Source organism: Corapipo altera, unplaced genomic scaffold, assembly GCF_003945725.1.
Source record: "Corapipo altera isolate COAL_440 unplaced genomic scaffold, ASM394572v1 44, whole genome shotgun sequence".
Lineage (NCBI taxonomy): Eukaryota > Metazoa > Chordata > Aves > Passeriformes > Pipridae > Corapipo > Corapipo altera.
In genome coordinates this window covers 20474026-20481775 of record NW_020884880.1, presented here as the reverse complement: position 1 = coordinate 20481775, position 7750 = coordinate 20474026, and positions in this window count along the sequence as shown.

The window sequence follows — 7750 nt, the reverse complement described above, 5'->3', positions numbered from 1 at the left end:
AAACCTCTCCCTAATATAGTAGTGGCAGATAACCAGTATCACTATCACTGACTTCCTAAGAGATGCCCGAGAAAGGAAGAAATGACGTCAAAACAGTAGGAAATTAAGATTGACAGAACCCTTGACCGTGGTTCTGCACTTTTTAAGAGCAGTCTATCTTAATTTCTCACACATTCCAATCTTTCCCCTGTACAAGCCAATTTGCTTAGTTAACCTGGACATCTTTCATTCCTCGTGGTTTCTCTGGCTCTGTTCCACACTGCAGATTTGTTGCTGCAAGTCACTCCTACTAACAGACACTGCGTAGAGAACACAGTTTCAGGAAGTCTACCACTTATCTGTCTGAATGCTTCACTGTCATATCAGCACTTTTTATGAATTCAGGAAGGGCAGGGACTAGGAGTGGGAATGAGAGCGATTGCTTAGGCAATGGATTCTATCCTGACACAAGCATGAAGGGAAGACCAGCACAAAGAGCAACAGAAGTCTTAGAGAAGGATTTGAAGGCACAAAAGGGCTCCAAAACGCAGGGATACAGTAAGAAAAGTTTTATCACAAAGTAAATGAAATATAGTATCACATAATCATTTAGGTTGAAAAAGACCTCTAAGATCCCTGAGTCCAACCATTAACCTAACACTGACAGGTCCACCACTAAACCATGTCCCTAAGCACCACAACATGTGAAGCTGCAGGACCCTAATGGCCTAAAGCAACTTGGTGGATGGGAGTATGAGGGGCATTCATGTTTTATAGATTAATTAGAAAGGGGCTGTGAAAAACAAAGTGGCTTAAGAGAAAGGACATACTGAAAAACATTCAAAATGGAGATTTTATATTTTTAAATGTGTGGCCTTCTGCACAACTTTAAATTTAGTTATTGAATATCGCCACATAACAGTAATAGCTGTGTACACATATTTAATCTTATAAAAGCAAGTAAAATATTACTGAAGTTGAATATGAAGACTGTATGTATTTACCCCAATACGAAACCACAAAATGTTCGAAGTAATTTATACCTTAACATATATTTTGGAAATATATAACACATATCTGAAATCAGACGATGTAATTAGAAAGATCTGTATTTGCTTAGCAGAGGAAGCAGGACAGTGGTACTTCCTCATTCCCTTTCTGCCATCATAATGTCCTATTGCCACTGTACCTGACTCCTGTGTTCCTCACACACTGAAGAAATGAATGAATAAGAGGAAAGCCTGCAGGAAGTCTCTGTGCTGCACTATCCTTTCACGCTTGTTTTGCGTTGCGGCAATACCTCTGGCTTAATAGAGGTTTCACTTGATTTAGTTCAAGTCAACAGAAGAATCAGCCTCACCACCACTGAGCCCACATACCTGTGCAACATGGCCTTAACATTCCTGACTAGCATTCTGAATGCCTGTCCAAAGGCAAAACAAAGCGATCAGAGATTCCAGATGCAATCTGAATGTAATGTGATGTGAGCCAGACAAATCTTCAACTGAAGCGCCACCGTTAATCTCTTTCCAAAACACAGAACATTGCATTAATAAATATCCATACTCACTTCAAAGCCTTCAGAGTATCCAGCTAGGATATTTTCACTTTAGTCCTACAGTAGAGGGTCAGCGAATTTTCACCATAAATCATCATCTTAAAGACAGATGCTGCATTGGCAGTTTGCGAATAATTTGGAAAAAAAAAATTAAACCAAATCCAGCAGCCCCTAACGCAAAACAGGATGTTGGACAACTATATATTTGGTTTTGACAAAAAAAAATTCCGATTGTCTTATAAAGTGTGTCACATTGAATAAACCTAGAATTTTTCTTTCCTTTATTTTCTTTGGTACTTTTTCTCACCTAGGTATCCTTGCTGTGAATCAGTTTCATAGGACGGTACTTCTCTGAATTCAGATTTGATCCTTTTTCTTTACTCTGTCAAGATTCTTACCAAAGTAATGAGAAATTGTTTTTATTATCCACAAGATGCAAGATTTATTCCTTTATTATGAGTAAATAAATATATAAAATAATCAGTTAATCCTCAGCTACATCCATAGACCCGCTCCCATAACACAGAGATTAAGAATTAAACAGAGGCCTTTCCCTTGACTGTAGCATCACTCAGCCAAGGGCAGGGATAAGAACCTGGGAGGATGCCATGAAAGGGACAAGAACAGAGCATCTGTTCTGTGTGGATTTTTCTCTCCTCCCACACACTGAAGGGAGAGATGCATATGAAATGTGTGCAGTGTTTATTTTTAACCAGTTAGGCAAAGGGCCATGATGGCCCTGTCCCATTACTCTGTTTATCTCAAGGACAGCTACAAATGCCTCCTAGTTCTCATGTACTCCAGTCATGACATGATATCCCCATCCCTATTTTTTAACTGTTGCCTTATATGTTAAAAATGTGTCTCAGCGATACATATTCTTGGCACTCTGGGTGCAGTTCTGCTAATTGTTTTTGTGCATCACATCTCTTAACACAACATATGGACAGGTTTTATCAGGACTTAAACAAACGCCAAAAAAACCCAAAACAGGCCTCCTTCCACTCCAAAGAACCTTTTTAATTCTGTTTACTGAATATATAGTTTCTCTAAGGTTGGCTTTCAAGTGAGAACTCTTACTGCCAGTGTTTCCCCTCTCACCTCATTAATAACTTTTTTATTTGTTTTTCTGTTAATCATTCTAAGACACTGTAAGGCTATTCTAGGGCAATTCTCCCTATTGCCAATTTTTGTTTATATTTTGTTTGGGCTGCATGTTTTCTATCAATTCACAGAAAGTAAGAGTACAGGTTGGTCTTACATTCATAACTTGATTATAATAATCAAAGTCATCCATTTATGGAGTTGTGAGGATCAAGATGATTTTAGCATGTAATTTTATTTAAAAGGACATCATCCTTATCAGAGATACTATGTACAATTCACAGAAAGAGTCATATGGGAAAGAGTATCCTCCTCCAACACATGAAACAACACAAGAAACAATATACTACTTAGCTAAAATAGCAATTTCTAACCCAGTAGTTTAAGGAAGTATATATATCTCTGAACTCTGTAGGCTTTCAATGACTAGACTTTGAAAGCAAAAAATGGAGAGACTCACATTGGTTTGTGTAACTAAATAAAAGGAATTGCAAAATTTTTGCTTTTTAACAGATAGCAAACTGAAGAGAGACAACAAAAGCTGTAACAAAAATGTAAACTCTCCTGTGCAGAGGCAGCATAAAATAGGAGTATGTCTTGAGATCATTAAGCCACTGAGATGATGAAAACCTAACCCGAACATATTTAATACTCACATAACCACAATATTTCTTTTCAAGCTAAGTACTCTAGAATGCTTACTTAGGTGGCAGCTAAAAATGTGTCTTCAAAGGACTCCAGATTTTGTAACATTAGCCCCTTTTACAGTTTTTATACACAGTTTTGGAAATACTACCTAAGGACTGGGCCAGAGGGAAATGAACAATAAGAAACCAAGTCCAGTAGATGAGATTCTCGGACCACACAACAGAGCAGTTGGGTGACTGTTCAGCAGTCCCTGCTTAGAACAGCATGTTCACATAAATCATTGCAAGGTAGCCTGATTAGAGGTTTACACTACTTTAGGTACTCTGCAGTAATTGCCTCTGTGAACGCTCTTATTTTGCAGTTAATGTCTTACTTTATTCCTACTGAAGACAGAGCAAGCACAAATTTTCACTTTGGGACAACTTGCATGAAGCAGCTACTACACCACAAACACACATCCTTCCTTGTTTTATGGTAGCCTATCCAAGTAGCCATGCCATCGGACAAACAAAAAGCCAGTATAAAGCAAGCCAGCTACTTGAGAAGCAGTCACTCAGCTCCCCGAGGTAAACAACTGACTAAAGGAATAGAATTGTAAATAATGCACAAGAAAAGTGCCTGCTGCTGACTGCCTCTACAGTAATCTGGGAAATATTAATTAATATATATTTTTTCTGAATAAACAGTATTATATTGAAAACAAACAAAACCAACGACATTTCTTTATTTGAAGATATGATCCTGCTAAAACCAATGGAACAGTTTTACACCATGTGGCCCTGAAAGAACTGAATGTGTCTTGGGAGGGAATATACCTGGTCTTCCAATGGATTTAAACCATAATAATACATAGCAAGCACATATTTTTAATCAACCAGACGCAGAGCACATTTTAAATCCCATAGATTCCAAGTAAGGGTGTACTTAAACATATGTTTAAGGTTCTGCATCTGCTGCAGAATGGTAACCAATTTAGGTTAAATAAATGAAACACTGTCTCTGTGAAATAGAACAGTCTTTGTCTCCTTTGCAGCAGGCACACTACTTCATAAAGTTAGTTAGCCATGCATATTCTTAAAAATTTACATTGCAGTATGCAGAAAATAAATTTAGAAATAAGTGGTACATTGCTGCATGGTCTGCACAGCTTATGGTACCCACCAGCACAAACCATAACTAGATGAATTACAAGATTTATACGTGACCAAATGAAAAACAGAAATGCAATACACAAAGCTGGTCATAGTCTAATAATATCTTATGGATTCTTCCCATTAAGACTTCTGAGGCATATTTGCTATTCTTATTATCTATACAGTTTATATTAACAAATTTTAGCATATAGATTGAAATATTAGTTCTGTGCTGAAGTTACCCATTTGTAATTTGTTTTATTTCAACTATTCAGCTAAAGCATACACTATTTTCTCATTTCCCGACAGAATAACTTGAATGTTGTAAACAAGAAAATAATCAGTAGTTCACTTTCAAGATTAAATTTCAGATGACTATTAATACTACAAAAAAGGCACTTTCAAAAATCATTACCATCTTCATGAATGCTTTCTGAATATTGATTGCACACAAATTCAGACCCACAAATAATGACACATAACCTTATCTTTCTCTTTTAAAGGTTTAGTTTTACACTTTTGAATACACTACAGCCAAAGGCAACAAAACATCTTGTTGGAAATTTTGTGTATTCTGCTTTTTCATTGCTGCCTTTTCAAGGAGATGCTTTTTGCACAGTGAACTCCAAGTCACATTGAGCACTGTGACCTTTATAATTTTGATTTCAACAACAAGGTCAACATTGCTAAGAAGCCAGTTTTGCCTTAAAGGCAAAATCTCTGGAAGAACCCCAACCAGATCTTTTAAATGTAATTGAACTACAACAATTCATTTCCATAGGCTTAAGAAAAAAGAAAGCCTTCTAAATTTGCAACCAATTTTATAGTATTTGGCCACTGACAATAGATGCAAACAGAGAAGATGGACCATCACTTTTTGGATTTCATACAATGCTAACTCAGACAAAAGTTTTTATGTGAAGAAAGACAGGCAACAAGGAGCCCCATGTTAAGAACAAGCAGAGGAGTACAGAATAATCAAAGCACATCAGAAAATGAAGAGGCACAGAATGCGAGAGAAACCAAGACTCCATTCCTGCGATTGCCAACCAGCTGTGCTGAGGAGGTTCCTTTCCCTGTTGGTGCCTCCTTGGACAGCACAGCATAGCTGACTCAAAGCTACAGAGTTGACTCCCTCTCAGGGTCTGCACTTTGGCATCACCCCAGGGCAGCAGAGGGATGTAGATCTTGCCTGAATTAGGAAATTACATTATTTCGCCAATGAGATGTTGTCTTTGCCCTTGTGCATACATGTAGTTAAGCTGTTGGCAATGCTTTTTCAAGTTAGAACTGTTGTAACAATCAACAGCTGAAACAATGTTATTTCTCATCATAGTTGATGGACGTGATTCTTCATTGTCTTTGTCTTGTATAGTCATACTTACCTCTGAAAGCATAACAGCCACTGGATATAAGATGCTATCAAATCAGAATGGTACTTTTAGGTAAGAGAACTACTTTTAACTTTAAAACTTAAATTTGATAGTTAGGGAAGACCTTATATTTAAGTTGCTTAGATAAACATCTACAGGTTGGGTGAGGTAGGAGAAAATGAGGCTTTTAAGTTTGCTGGGCATCATTAACATCAGCTTCTATTCACAGTTACATTTTGGAAAACGCTGCAGGGAATGACTGTTTCCATACATTGACAAGATCATTTTGCCAGGTAGAAATTTATTTCACAGGGTAAGAAAGGAAAGAATGTCTTACTGATTCCTCCCTCCTTTTTCCATGGTTGCTTCATTATAGCTTTTCCTGAATTTCTTCTTCCTATCATGCTGTATAGCTAACACTGAATAATTTGAGATACTATATCAGCACACTACAGTTGATGAAGGCTTGATTCTCTCAACATTTTTGCTTCCATTCTGATTTTTTTGTAACCTAACCTAAGAGTATGATGACCAAGCATTTCCATTTTCACTTTCTCCTCTATAGCTCCTGAGACAGAAATAAAATGGAGAGGAGGCAGAATAGGAGGGAGGGATGGCTTCTGCTAAAGGTAGAAAACACACCACACAACCATCATCAAAACTGTCAGATGTGATAATCTGGTGAGTGAATCCTCAGAGAATTTTAACTGTACGCATCTCTTTTACAGGTACACAGCAAAATCCTTCATTACAAGAGGATGAGGCAGTGAAAGCCACCTTAAAAAGACTCCAGAATGACTGGATGTCAGGAGAAGGAGGAGGGGAGAAAGAAAAGAGGTGGTCTCTCTCTCACTGTGAACAACCTTTGCTAGATTTATAATCACAAGGTTTTGTTTTTTTTTTTTTTCCAGGAAGCAACATTAGCCTCTATAAAATCAGAAGCGCAGGAAAATTGCATCATCTTTTCTCGGCATCAATATGTTCCTTACTAAGCACAAAGCAACATGCTCTTATCGTTCTTTCTTGTAGCCTTTTATTTTCTACTACTTTCACATATTTAAATATTAATTCTGTCATACACATTGTAGTTCCAAAAAAGTCCTAGGGGAATATCATTTACATATATCAATTGAATATACTTCACACATGAACAATATGATAAGGAACATAATTCAAAATAACAAGCAACATGAAGTAGTTTAAAACTCTTGTTACTTTTAAATCACTCTGCGAGTAAGGTGTTTAAAGGTAATTCATCGAATTTTAGTGATTTTTCACTTCTTAGTAATGTTTCACAAAAATCTGAAGACCACACACCAGAATAAATAGCAATCCATTTCTCAAATTATGTTAAAATCAGTGTTATCCCTTTTGATTGAATTAGGTTGCTAAAGTTTGGACTCTTAGAAGGTGTTTTTGCTAGGAAATGTATTCTAGAATCTGTTGGGGTTCTTTGTTTGTTTTTTGCTTTCTCTTAGAACCGCATCTTGACCTGCAGCTGAGCTGACTTATCCGTTTACTGTCAATAGCAAGGCATTCCCATCCCTCTGATTTCCAAATTCAAAACCCTTCTCTCCTTAATCTCTGGTCAGTTCTGTTCCTCACCCTTAGCTCTGGTTCTGCCACTTGTCAAACACTTTCCACAAGATGATTCAGCTCACTAAATTGGAAGTGTTATTCAGCCATTTTAGTAATCAGTTTTCTGCTATTTTAGTGATTTAAATCAGTTAACCCAACAGTGAGGAAAACTAGAGATAACAGAGGAAGGCAGTTCATAGCAGGTTATAAGAAGCCCTTGTGGGGTCATACAGCAAGTGTTTTTTCTTGGTGGCTTTTCAGTAGCATTCCTCTATTTAGTGGTCACCATTAACGAGATGATGCATCTCCACCAGAATTTTGGCAGTTTTCCACACTTGTGTTCTACCCACAACAAAATACTTTTGATCAGTAACTGT